Source organism: Hyperolius riggenbachi, chromosome 9 (assembly GCF_040937935.1).
Source record: "Hyperolius riggenbachi isolate aHypRig1 chromosome 9, aHypRig1.pri, whole genome shotgun sequence".
Classification (NCBI taxonomy): Eukaryota; Metazoa; Chordata; class Amphibia; order Anura; family Hyperoliidae; genus Hyperolius; species Hyperolius riggenbachi.
The window spans coordinates 113622099-113636842 of record NC_090654.1 but is presented as its reverse complement, the minus strand read 5'-3'; the positions used below and the strand labels follow the sequence as shown (position 1 = coordinate 113636842).

Below are 14744 nucleotides of genomic sequence, written 5' to 3'. Positions count from 1 at the left end.
ATTGTTCTCCACAACAGTCTGGGGGGTAAGTTATTGCTAGCAGTGAGGTCCCACAGGGGTCAGAACCGGGTCCAGTACACTTCACTTTAATTATTAATGACCAACCAGATGGAGTAGAAAGTACTGTTGCTATTTTTGCAGATGATACAAAGTTGTGCAGAATTATCACACAGGACGATAGTGACATATTGCAGAATAATCTGGATAGGATGGCTATATGGGTAAGTAAATGGCAGATTACATTCAATGCTGAAAAAATGTAAAGCCATGCATCTTAACTCTACCAACCATCTAGCACCATACAAAATAAACGGGACACAGATGACATCAAATTTGGAGAGGAACTTTGGAGTGGTGGTTGACAAGTTAAATTGTATTCAATGTTCAGCAGCTGCAGCTAAAGCAAAAAACAAAAACAGAAAAAAAAATATGGGGTGCATTACAGGTGCAGACACAAGCAACAAAAATAATCACATAGATGGTCTCACTTACCAGAAAAGGTTAGATAAACTGGGCTTATTTAGGCCCCTTTTCCACGAACAGTTGATAGGCAGTGAAATGCCTTTCAAGCTCTCACAACTGCTCACTGCTGTCTGGCAACTGCTTGCTGAGCAACTGTCTGTGGAAAAGACGCCTTATGCTGGGTACACACGATGCGATTTTTCGGTCGATTTTCCGATTGATTCCAGTTTCGATTCTGTTATTTTTTTAAAAATCTTTTTTCATTCACTTCTATGAGAAATCGATCAGAAAAACGATCAAAAATAAGATCGGACATGTCGTCTATCAAACCATCTAACACAAAATTGTATGGTGTGTACCTAGCAATAGTCAGGAGGAAAGAGGCCTTAGAGATTTAATTAACATGTATAAATACCGTATTTTTCGGCATATAAAACACACCTTGGTTCAGAGGGCAAAAATAAGGAGGAAAAAAAAAACACGAAACCTAAGTACGTCTATACTGCAGGGGCGTCTTATTGAACTTTTACGCCCTAAAACTGTCTAAGCTACTCTATCTACACTACACTGCCGATATACAATACGCTAATCCCTACTACCCTAACATCTAAGCTACACAGCAATACAATACACCACACTACATATTAATACACTATGCTACATTACACAATGCTGCACTAACACAACACACCACTTCAATACTCTTCACTACACTACAATGCACTGACTCAAATTGAACACACAACTACACTACACTGTACTGTACTACACTAACGCTAAACTGCACCACAATTTCACATTAAAACTAAACCTGTTCCTGCAGCCGCACTCCTCTCTTCCTCACTCCAGCTGCGATCCTCTTCTCCCTCTGCCCATGCAGTTCTCTAATGCCGCCTCCGCCGCTAGGTCCTACGTTTCTCCTGTAAAGAAGATAAACCAATCATTAGTGGCATTTCCCCCTTCTCCAGCCGCGATCCTGTCCCGTGATGCCACTCACGGAAAGCTGCCGCCGCCTCTGCCGCTGTACGCCGGGCGTTCCATCCTCCTGTCTTCCTACTTCCTCTTTACGGCACACGTGCAGCCGCGTCATGCGTAACTTCAGCGCAACATGGCTGGGGTTACGCATGACACGGCTGCACATGCCGTAAAGAGGAAGTAGTAGGAAGACAGGAGGATGGAACACCCGGCGTATAGCGGCAGAGGTGGCAGCTTTCCATTAGTGGCATCACGTGACAGGATCGCGGCTGGAGAAGGGAGACCACTAATGATTCATTTTATCTTCTTTACAGGAGGAACGGGGGACCTAGCAGCAGAGGCGGCATCAGAGAACTGCACGGGCAGCGGGAGAAGAGGATTGGAGCTGGAGTGAGGAAGAGAGGAGTGCGGCTGCAAGACTGGTAAGAGCTTCCCTGCACCAATTTTTTTGTTTATTTGGCATATAAGACTTGAACTTACATGACTTGGAGAAGAAAAAGTGCATCTTATATGCCGAAAAATACGGTACATCACAAGGCAATATGATGTTGGGCCGATTAGCTTTTTAGCCCCTAGGCTTGTGCAAAAGAATAGGGGACAGGATATGTGCATGGAGGAAAAACGTTTTTTACCATCTATTTAACCTTTTGAGGACCCTGGGCTTACAACCCCTAGTGACCAGGCTATTTTTTCCTAATTAGGCCATGCAGCTTTAAAGAGGAACTGTAACGACAAAACGGCCCCTGGGGGGTACTCACCTCGGGTGGGGGAACCCTCAGGATCCTAATGAGGCTTCCCACGCCGTCCTGCGTCCCTCGGGGGTCTCGCTGTAGCCCTCCGTACAGCCGTGACGCAATATTTACCTTCCTGGCTCCTGCGCAGGCGCTCTGATGGCTCTCGGCGCCGAAGTAGGCGGAAATACCCGATAGCCGTCGGGTCTGCTCTACTGCGCAGGCGCAAGTTTCCGGCGCCTGCGCAGTAGAGCGGACCCGACGGAGATCGGGTATTTCCGTCTATTTCCGTGCCGAAAGTCGCCACAGCGCCCCCGCTGGAGCCAGCAAAGGTAAATATTGAACTGACAGTCGGCACAGTCGCCGGCTGTTCGGAGGGCTGCGGCGAGACCCCCGTGGGACAGAGGACGGCGTGGGAAGCCTCATTAGGATCCGGAGGCTTCCCCCACCCGAGGTGAGTACCCCCCAGGGGAGGTTTTTGTTGTTAGAGTCTCTTTAAGGCCTCACTGAAGGGCTGTCCAACTCAGCACAAGTGATCTCCCCACCCCCCTTTCTGCAAAACAGAGCTCTGTTGGTGGGCTCTGATTGCTGCTGGGGTGTTTGTTTTTTTATTTTTGTAAATATTTGTCTTTTTTATAAGAAATTTTTATTTTATTTGAACAGTTCTACATATGCATTTAAAGGGGGCTTGGATATTTTCTTTGCATTGAAGAGCATCCACGGCTATAATAGGTAATTGCCAGTAGTGTTTAAACAGCAATTTTATAGATTGCCATCTGGATTCGGGAATTATTTTTTCCCCTTCTAAGGCTAATTGGTCAAAACCTTGAAATGATTTTTCGCTTTCACTGTATCAATTGACATATGTAAGGGTACAGGCTGGTAACTGACATGTAAGGGTGCAAGCTAGTGTTGTACCATATTTTGTGCTTGAACTAGATAGACATAGGGTAGGACCGTATGGTCAGATGTTTTGCAATAAAGCTCACTTGAAGTTCCAGTAATTCTGTCTTTTGGATCCCTCCTTTTGGATTCTCTACACATCTGCCCCCATATTTCTCCCTCTCCTCCCTCAGCCCCACCATCATGTATGTGTTTGCCTCTCTACTTCCCCTGCTACTACCTCCCCTTCCCATCTGACAGTCTCCTCCTCTGCCCTGGGCCCTGTGCTAATCTCTCTGTTTGACCTCTCCCATGGCATTTTAACATCCAGTGTTCTCCCCAGGCTCTTTTAGCCAGGTGCACCACCCGGCTAGTTTTGGTGAGCACCCGGCTGTCATCAGCTCACTTCCTCCTCTGCTAAAAGCAGAGTTGTGCAGAGAAGTGCCAGCCCTGCATTCTCATCTCGCCCCACCCGGCTACTTTTTCATGCCACCCGGCTGGAAAAAAATTCTGGGAAGAACACTGACATCCATCTTCAAGTGAGCCATTATCGACCCACTAATGAAGTAACAGTCAGGCTAACACACTAGGCAGAAACGCTAGCATTTTGAAAACGCTGGTCTTGCTGCATATTTTTCCAAAACGCACATAATAAAAGTGAATGGTGACGCAAAGGTATTGTGTTTTAATGTGATTTTTTTATGCTTTTTTTTTTAAACCAAGTTTGATTATGTACTTTTACTTCCTGTTGAATTCCTAGCAATTTGCATAACACATGCAAAACGCATACGCAATTTATATGTGAACCGCAAATGCATTAAAACGCATGCAAACAAACGCATGTGCAGAACAAAAAACGCACTGAAAATGCAAAATGCATATGCAGGAAACCGCTAAAACTTTCACGCACTGCCTAGTGTATTCCTACCCTCACTCAAATACTCCCTGCCCTTCATCTATCGCTCCCATTTCCATATGCCTCCAAACTTGTCTAGAAGCGATTGTCTCAGTTCCTTATAACTCCCTATTTTGACCCCCTTCAATTTGGTTTCCACTTTGCCTACTATACTAAAACCGCATTTACCAACAACCTCATTCTAGCCAAATACAGGACTTTGGACTCCCAACTCCTCAGTTTATGAAATCACTGACTCCAGGTACCCAAAACTTGCTCAGACTCATCAGCCCGGGCCAAATCAAACCACAACCACACCATCCTTCTCGATCTATTCTCCTTTTGACACAGTTGATCAACCTCTCCTTCAGCATATGTACTAATAAGCCACCCGGACAGTCGCAAGCCGAATGATGGCTCATCCTGCTGCCGCTGAGTCACAGGGCAGTGTTAAATACTATTCCCCCTCCGCGCCGTAACGACTCAGAGGGAGAAGTCATTCGGACTAGCGCCGGAACCCTGAATTACCCTTACACATGGTGCGGACTATAGCATTGAAGCCATTTCCGTGCAACATCTGGAGCTACGTACCTCCGTGCGCCCAGATGACCTGCTTCGCTCCTTCAAATCCTGCACTCTATTGGTATCCGTGACTCCACCGTGACCTAGTTCTCCTTCCTATCTGACCAATCCTAGACCTCCTTTAATGAATGCGGTTTCCTCCCAACTCTCTGTAGGAGTTCGCCAGGGCTCCTCACTTGGTCTCAACTACTACCTCTACGTAGACTACACCCAAATCTACCTTTACACCCCTGATCTCACCCCAAGCACTTTGGATAAAATCTCCACATGTCTGTCCATCTCCACCAGGATGTCTGACAGATTTTTGAAACTCAACCTTGAAAAAGACTGAACTTATGATCTTCCCACCCCGTTCATCCAGTCCTCTCACTGATGTCTCCATTACTATTGATAACATGTCCACCCACCCTGTTCCACAAACCTGCTGTCTGGGTCTCAACCTTGACTCAGCATTCTGCTTCATCCCCACATCCATAAAGTCTCCAAGTTAGGCCCGGTTCACATTAGCGGTTGTTTGCCAAACGGACCGGATGACCTGACCGGATCCGGATCGGAACCGTACGGTTCTGATCCGGATCCGATCCGGATCCGGTCAGGTTGCATCAGGTGGTAATCAGGATGCGATCCGGATCCGTTTGGCAAAGTTAACGTAAAAAAAAAAAAAAATGTTGGGGTCAGGGAGGTCAGCAGAAGGGGGACCTGTGGAATCAGGCCCTCTGCTGTTTAGCACTCACCTCCACCTCCGACATGCTGCCAACATCCTGCCAACACCTCCAGCTCGTGCTGCTCCACTCCAAAATGCTTGCCCATGTGTCCCCAGCCAATATCGCCGCAAAAATCCGCATAGGAAGTGGGGTAGAACATCCGGATTTCTCAGCCAGTGTGTTGTGCGGCCTCCGGTTCCCATTTGTTTGTATTGGCCAGATGGTGCAGTCCGGCTCCGCCCCGGATACGGCTGCCGGAGGGGCCGGATGAAAAAATAGCGCATGTTGGAACGGAGGCCGGAGTCCGGATCCGGCCCGTATCCGGTCCGGCTCCGGTTCTGCAGAACGGACCCATGTGAACGGACGCATAGGCTTTAATTGCTATGCCGTGCGTCCGTTCCGTCCGTTCTGCAGGCGGTGCGGCTCCGGCACGGCGATTCCGGAGGGCCACCGCAAGTGTGAACCGGGCCTTATGCCACTTCCATCTCTGCAATATCACCAAAATTTTCCCCAACCTAATTACTAAACTCCTGCTGCATAATGTAATCATCTCTCATCTGGGCTACTGCAATGCCCTGCTTTCTGGATTCCTGAGACTACACCCCAACCCCTGCAATCTGTTATGAATGCAGCTGCCCCACTTCACAATTACCTTCACTGGCTACATTCCCCGCAGAATTAAATTTAAACTGCTCAGCATGGCATACAAATCCATCCACCATACATCTGTGATCTCGTCTAGATACTGTCCAACCCACTGCTCCAACACTCTACAGAGGTCTGCCCCTCGCATCACTTTATCACTCGCGAGGAACAATAAGATGCTAATTTTGTTGCAACTCTAATGCAGATTGAAACTGGACCAATAAAATTCAACAGGTTTCCTCCCATATGCCAAAAACATACAGATCCATGGTCCAGAGATGTATACATCTGATTCTCAGGGCTGTGGAGTCGGTCCAAAAGTCCACCGACTCCGACTCCTCAGTTTAGGATTCCACCGACTCCGACTCCTCTAATTTGCATATTACAATTTTGTTGATTAAAAGTATGTAACATGAAATTCATCTCTTAACTGCCAACGCTTAGGAATTTTACAAGACAACTGAAGTGAGAAGGATATGTAGACTACTATATTTATTCCCTTTAGACTAAAACTAGTCCTTGGTAAGAGTACTTGTAAAAAGGTACAGGCCGGAACAAAGAACATCTATCAGGCCCTAGGCAATGTAAGTGTGGGTACATGTAAGAATGATGTGCAGGTACTCTGCAGGGGAATGAGGAGATTGTAAACAGACAACACCTGTGTTCCATGTGCACAGCATTCTCAGTGGATTCTCTGCAGCTCTGTGGGGAGTGCATATGTAGAGCATAGTACTACTGTGTAACAAAGTAAACCTGAGACAGATGAAATTAAAGTTTTATACATACCTGGGGCTTCCTCCAGCCGCCTTCAGGATAATCAGTCCCTCGTTGTCCTCCTCCACCACCTGGATCTTCTGCTATGAGTCCAGGTACTTGAGCCAGTCGGGCGTAGTGCACATGCACACACTATTGCGCAGGTGCAGAATGTTCCTGGCTGTGGGAGCGGCATGCGGCCGGACAGCGCTGACTGGCTGAATTACCAGGACTCATAGCAGAAGATCCGGGTGGTGGAGGACAGCGAGGGACTGATTAGCCTGAAGGGGGCTGGAGGAAGCCCCAGGTATGTATACAACTTTACTTTTTATCCGTCTCAGGTACCCTTTAATTTGTAGTCACCAAACCAAATTTTAACATATCAAATTATTTGATTTCATCAGCAAAGGGGGTGCATACATTTGCATAAATCAGCATCAATGCAGAATTATTTGCATCTCATTGACCATCTCTATTAGAGACATAGCTACACATCAGGCTTTATTCTTACAGCATAGATGTTATTTAGTATATATAACAGATTCCTGTGTACACATCATATATACAGTCACAATCAGATGTGTATATCTGACCTTAAAAATACGGTGACTGCTTTATTGAAGCAGCACAAGTAACTAATTTTGATTGGTTTATTTCATTTTTGTGGACTAAGCACAGCTATTACTGTATATATACTGTATATATACATTATTTTTAATGACTATTATCTGAGAAATAGAACATTTTATCATATTTTCTATTTTAATTAGTTACAAATTCATTAGGAGTCGGTGCATTTCTTCCCGACTCCAGGCACCCAAAATTGCCCGACTCCACGACTCCGACTCCACAGCTCTGCTGATTCTGGCACTGCTTTATTTGGAAGCTGGCTGAGACCAACAGAATATCAGTATAGGGCTGTATTCTCCAAGTACCTTTCTGATGGTCTCTTTCATATGCATGTTTAAAGGGAATGTCCAAGCAAAATAAAAAAATGAGTTTCACTTACCTGGGGCTTCTGTCAGCCCCATGCAGCCATCCTGTGCCCTCGTAGTCACTCACTGCTGCTCCAGTCCCCCGCTGGCAGCTTGCCGACCTCGGAGGTCGGCAGGACGCATTGCGTACATTTTTACGCATTCCCGCTACTGCAGGAACATTAACACATACATTTTTACGCATTACTGGTTCAATGCGTAAAAATGTACGCATTGAACCAGTAACGCTTAAAAATGTATGTGTTAATGTTCCTGCACTAGCGGGAATGCGTAAAAATGTACGCAATGCGTCCTGCCGACCTCCGAGGTCGGCAAGCTGCCTGCGGGGGACCGGAGCAGCAGTGAGTGGCTGCGAGGGCACAGGATGGCTGCATGGGGCTGGCAGAAGCCCCAGGTAAGTGAAACTCATTTTTTTATTTTGCTTGGACATTCCCTTTAAGACTTTTCCTGTCATTCGGCTCTCCCCAACTAATTCACCTCTCCTTTCCAAACAAAGTTACACTTCCACTTAAACCCCTTCCTAATATCTAGCCCTAACAAACACCCCTTCTTGATATTTACCCCTAACTACCTTACCCAATGTACACCACTTTCTGATACCCAACTCTAATTTCTTAACCCTAATTGTTGAATCTAACATCCATCTATTCCATTCCGTAACATGGCGGTACACATGCTTTAGTGTTTTCAGCTATTTGGACCAATTAGGGGTAATCTCTACCTATAAACTAATGTAAGTAGAGCCATCCCAATGCGTTGCTGAAAGACCCAGTGTCAGATCACCCTGGCCCACCCAATAAGCCACTCTGTCATCCCTCTTAATCCCCTCCCCCCATTTTTCTTACATTACTTAGAAAATCCTTGAGACCCCTTCCCACCATTACATTTATATTTTTCCATAGGCTTCTAAACTTCTTTAGCCCCTAGTTTACAAGCCATTCAAGGATAACAAGGTGACCAATGATCTCACACCCAAGTCACGAAGCAACTTTTCTCACTTTGTTCTTTCATCTGTTTTTGACACAGCTGGTCCACTCCAGACCCTGCACTCTACTGGTATAGGAAACACTGTCTTCACTTTGTCCACATGTTTATGCAAACGATCCTTTTAAATGTTATTTGAGTGTAAATCTTCCACTACTGGTGCTCCACATGGCTCAGTGTTTGGACCTGAACTCTTCTCACCTTACACCATCCCTCTTGCCACATTCCTATCCTCTTGTCATACAATACTATTCCTATGTAGATGACACTTGCTATGGAGGGGGTGAGGAGTGATGACGGTGCTGCACACAATGAAGCAGCTTCCAGTGAGAGGGGTAAAGAGAACAATGTGCTTAACCAAGATTATCCACCACTACGGATCTCTTGGTGAGGTAAACACACAGGGCCAGCCTTTGCTCCGAGCTCCACAATATTCTTATTTGAAGAGGGACTGAAACAGCTGCAAAGCTACTGCCCCCCCCCCCCCCCCCCCGAGATGATGCTACAGGATTGAGCCTAGCCCCAAACAAGCAGAAATATTGGAGGAGTAAATTACTCTCTCCCCTCACTGCCCTACAACATGCAGCACTCTGAACCCCCAAAGCTCCACCAATAACCCCTCTCTCCCTCAGTAACCTGTCTCCCCATTCCCCCCCCCCCCCCCCAGTAACCTCTCTCTCACTACCCCAGCACCCTCAGTAACCGCTCTTTCCCCCCATGCCACGTTACTTCTCTCCCCATCCACCCCCCTCAGCAATCTCTCTCTCTCCACAGCCAGCACACCTCCCTCAGTAACCACTCTCTCCCCATCCACCCAGCACCTCCTCGTTCCCCTTAGCACCCCCCACTCACTGCCCAACCATTGGAGATTTGGAGCCTTAAAATGTATATACTGTATAAAAAAAATAAAGTTAGTAGCCTAGATTCTCACCCAAAGCAGCCATGACCAGACGAGAACCGATTACCATGTGTACTTGGACTGTGGTTTGGTCAGATTAGATTGTAAGCTTGGTAAATGGACAATTGCATTACTTACACATCTAAAGGTGCATACACAAACTAAACTTGTACAGATGCACAAAAGCACGCTCACTGCAGATTTGCTCACGACATGCAATGTTCCATCACATGTCCGTGCATGTCATTCGCATTAACTTCTGTTGTGCATCCAGTCAGTTCACGAATACCACCCCTCCAGTTCATCTGCCGCGGTCACATTCAGTTCCACAGTCTCACGGGCCCACTGCAGAGGAAAAGCACTGGTATACAGATCAGAGCCCCACCAGGAGCATGAACCTCCTTACTGAACTGCAGCTGATCAATGGAAATCCTCCTATCCAGAGAGGATTCTCACTGAACCACCACTCAGTGATCTAAGACGAGCCCTCCCTGGAAAGAAAGGTTTCCTATAGGTCTGTTGCAATCCAATGGGGAGCACTGTGCTTCTGGCGGATCTTCAGTCTTAACCGTTGCTTTCTGTTCTCATAGGCTTCCATTGAGTCCCTTGGCATTCATATCCGACAGTATTCTCCCCGTGCTCTTTTAGCCGGGTGCTCCACCCAGCTGTCCTTGGCTCTCCTCCTCTGTGCTGTAAGCAGAGTTGCAACAGCCCTGCATTTCCCCCTTGCAACCCACCCAGCTACTTTTTCATGCCACCCGGCTGGGAAAAAATTCTGGGGAGAACACTTTCCGCTATTATCATGAGCCGCACAATCTTGCATTACACTCATCCGAGAGGTCTTTTACAAATGAACCAATGCGCACATTGCTTTACGTAGGATCCATTCACAGGTCTACTGATCCATTCCAGGCCAGTGTGAACCCAGCCAAAAACTGCAAGTGTTTATATAGTCTTAGAAATATTGATTCATTAACTGTAGAAAATGTGTCAGTTCCAAATACATTGATAACAGCTAAGCTTTTAGGAGTTAAAAAAGTCATAATATAACATAATAGATACATATATACATTAGACATAAAGAGGGTAAAATATAAGAAGTCACTCAGTAGAGTCATCACAAACTACACAAGTTTCTTTATCGGAATAGTTGATGAGTGGACATTTTTCACAAAAGTTACATTAGTATAAAAACATGTATGTATAAATGAAATAAAACAAATATAAAAAAGGCCTTGAATGAATCCCCTCCCCGGCCTCTCCGCCCACCGGCCCCCCTCCCCGGCCTCGGTGCGCACAGTGCGGGCAGCACCGTCCTTCCACAACGAGTCCCCGCCGCCTGTTCCGGCCTGTGTGACGCAGCGAGCGCGCTGTGTGGCAGCTGCTCCATTTCCTGGCATGAGAAGCCGGCTCGGCTCCTCCCGCTCCCCCTAAGGCCTCACCTCAGCTCTCCTCCCCCGGCGCCTGTTCGGGCCGCTGGATGTCTTGGCTGGCTCGGAGCGAGCCCGGCCTGGTTAGCTCCTGCAGGCAGCGGCCACTCTCTCTCACTGAGCGAGCAGAGAGACAGGGAGCCATGGCGGGGGGGAGCGGCGCCATTACCCAGGCCAAAGTAATCGAGTCGCATCGCTTCTCCTCTCCCCTTCCAGAGACCCGACTGCTATAATAAGAACGACTGGCCCTTCTCGTGAGTAGGCTGCCCCATTACAAACACCGCCGCGGTTGTATTTTTGCCACTTGTGGCAGTTTTCCCCTGGTTTTCGGGTGACGTTTATCGACTAGCTAGGCATCTCGATTGAGCGAGCCTGTTCTGTGCGGAGGAGATGGCTGAACGGCTGAACTGACGTCACTATGGTGAACAAGGAAATCTCGGGCTATCGTCGTGAGACTTCGTGGGGAAGTGACGTAGGCTGTCAAGGTGAACAATCTAGGGCATGTGACGCCAGTACGGCGTGCGACCAGAAGTGCTTTTATTAGGCCCTGTTGCGTGCGTGCGCGCTCCCGGCTGCGTCCTGCACGCGGCACGTACGACTGACCTATATTCATTGTATGCTGTTCAAGAAGGATGGACAGCTTGACAATAAAGAGAAAAAACAACTGTACATCTTGTGGAATATAATCGCAAGCCTTGTCTGACATTCCTTTTTTTTTTAACATGGTGTACAGATCTGTATCAATATTTATACATTAACCTACTTAAAAGAGATTAAACTGTATTAAAGAAATCCTCAAGTGGTTTGTAAAAGAAAACTAAAAGGGTACTTAAAGGGACGCTTAAGTCAAACAAAAAAAATGAGTTTTACTCACCTGGGGCTTCCAATAGCCCCCTGCAGCTGTCCGGTGCCCTCGCCGTCTCCCTCTGATCCTCCTGGCCCCGCCAGCAGCCACTTCCTGTTTCGGTGACAGGAGCTGACAGGCTGGGGACGCAAGTGATTCTTCGCGTTCCTGGCCACAATAGCGCCATCTATGCTGCTATAGCATATACCATATAGCAGCATAGAGGGTGCGAATGTGTCTGGGAATGCGAAGAATCACTCGCGTCCCCAGCCTGTCAGCTCCTGTCACCGAAGCAGGAAGTGGCTGCCGGCGGGGCTAGGAGGATCGGAGGGAGACGGCGAGGGTACTGGACAGCTGCAGGGGGCTATTGGAAGCCCTAGGTGAGTAAAACTCATTTTTTTTTTGTTTGACTTAATTGTCCCTTTAAAGTGATTCTTAAAGTGAATGGAAACCGCATTTAAAAAAAAATGAAGCAAATACTTACCTAAGGAGAGGACAGGGCTCTGGGTTGTATAGAGCCTTCCGTCTCCTCTTTCAGTGCTCTCTATCCTGTGCTGGCTCCCCCCCATTTCAATCCCACGCTGAAAGGGTGTTTGGAAGTCTTCGGGAGCCGTGTCCTCCCAAAGACGTGCGGCTCCATGCTGCACAGGCGTGAGCGTGCAAGAGAGCGTGCTTGCGCAGGCACAGTACAGGGCCGCCCTTCTTCAGGAGGACTCGGGTTGATTCCTCTTTCGGCCGGGTAAAGCAGCATTTGACTAATTTAGTCAAATACTGCTACCGGACGAGCCAGCACCGGAACAACGGGACCAGGAGAGGAGCTGGAAGGCTCTATAGGACCCAGAGTCTTCCCTCTCCTTGGGTATCTAATTTTTTTAAATGCGGTTCCCATTCACTTTAAGGCAAAAACAAAAAATGAGTTTTACTCACCTGGGGCTTCCAATAGCCCCCTGCAGCTGTCCGGTGCCTTCGCCGTGTCCATCAGATCCTCCTGTCCCCGCCGGCAGCCACTTCCGGTTTCGGCGACAGCAGCCGACAGGCTGGGAACGCGAGTGATTCTTCACGTTCCCAGCCACAATAGCGCCCTCTATGCTGCTATATGCTTCATGCTATATGCTTCAGGAGCATAGACGGCGATATTGTGGCTGGGAACGCAAAGAATCACTCGCGTTCCCAGCATGTCGGCGGCTGTCGCCGAAACCGGAAGTGGCTACCGGCGGGGACAGGAGGATCAGAGGGACACGGCGAGGGCACCGGACAGCTGCAGGGGGCTATTGGAAGCCCCAGGTGAGTAAAACTCATTTTTTGTTTTTGACTTAAGGATCACTTTAAAGCTGACCCAAACCAAACATTTTTTTTATTAAAAATATTTAGTTGCACCACTCTAACACATACAAAGATAAATAAACACTCCTTCAAACCTATGAGCATTTCAGTGCATGCTTTTCACCCTTCTCTTTTCATACCTAGGATTATACTGGGGGCAGCCATTAGCAATACCTCCATTGCCAGACACCATCTACTCCACCAGTTTGCCGGAAAAATCCCGGCAATTTGAAAGGAAGGGAGGGGTTCCTCCAATAAATGTAAAATATTTTATATTTGTCATCATGCAGCTGAAAAAAGGCTGCTATTTATTATTATAATTTAGAAAATAGATTTTATTTCTGAAATCTTGTATTTTTAATTTGGGTCCACTTTAAGTTAATAGCGGTAATTCTCACAGGCTTAGGCTACATACACACTTGAGATAAAAGTCTTTGGAAAAGGCAAGATCACAGACCAATTCCATGTAATTTACCCCATTCCATGTAGTATGAGAGCATACTCTACACAGTCTATTCTATAGAGCTGAACTCCCCATCAGATAAAAACCTTTGCAGGATGCTGGACACAAATGCTGTACACATTCAACAGATCAGTATCTGCAAAAGATCTGTTCCTGCAAAAGATCTGTTCCTGCAAAATGCATTCATAGTCTATGATATCTGCAGATCCTCATACACACCTTGTTTAATGCTGGGCATACACGGCGTCAAGGGAGGCTTATCAATCGAGCCTGAAGGCTCGATTGATAATATCCGACGTGTCCAATCACCGCGGGGATCGATTCCGCGCTCGATCCCCGCAGGCGGACAATAGCGGTGAATCAGCCCCCCTCCTAACTAAACTGCATGGGATACTACTGTAATTAAAAACAATGGTGCATGAGCCAGCCTGGGGCCCCGGGAACTCTCACTGCCCGGGGCCCCAGAACCAGCATCTAACGCCATATGTGAGCACAGCCAAGACCTCGGAACTGCCACCTCCAAGGCCTGTCTCCTACTGCTCTAAAACTTACCAGACACACAATTGGAGAACCTCACTCCCAAACAGTTCTCTGCTGCTTTATAAAGCCTGCAGGCTGCTTATAAGCCAATGAAAAGTGCACACATAATACACCTAGCTTGCAGTGATAATCAAGCAAAAGCTGAGCAAGTCAGCCAATTAGTAGGAGAGGGCTTCAGTTGCATATAGACAATGGCTATATGACCAGCAGGGGGCACCAGCGTGCAGGATATTCCCTCTCATCTGCCCCCCTCCTAACTAAACTGCATGGGATACTACAATAATTAAAAACAATGGTGCATGAGCCAGCCTGGGGCCCCGGGAACTCTCACTGCCCGGGGCCCCAGAACCAGCATCTAACACCATATGTGAGCGCAGCCAAGACCTCGGAGCTGCCACCTCCAAGGCCTGTCTCCTACTGCTCTAAAACTTACCAGACACACAATTGGAGAACCTCACTCCCAAACAGTTCTCTGCTGCTTTATAAAGCCTGCAGGCTGCTTATAAGCCAATGAAAAGTGCACACATAATACACCTAGCTTGCAGTGATAATCAAGCAAAAGCTGAGCAAGTCAGCCAATTAGTAGGAGAGGGCTTCAGTTGCATATAGACAATGGCTATATGACCAGCAGGGGGCAC

At 47.4% G+C, this 14744-nt stretch overlaps 1 protein-coding gene across 1 annotated transcript in view; it reads right to left on the bottom strand.

Annotated features, from left to right (window-relative positions):
• INO80 (INO80 complex ATPase subunit) overlaps nucleotides 1-11329 on the bottom strand; it is a 155504-nt gene extending 144175 nt beyond the window's left edge. The window contains exon 1 of the mRNA XM_068253371.1: nucleotides 10949-11329. The gene's annotated coding sequence lies outside the window, so the exon portion shown is untranslated. The remainder of the gene's footprint in view (nucleotides 1-10948) is intronic.
• Between the last annotated feature and the right edge of the window lie 3415 nt (nucleotides 11330-14744).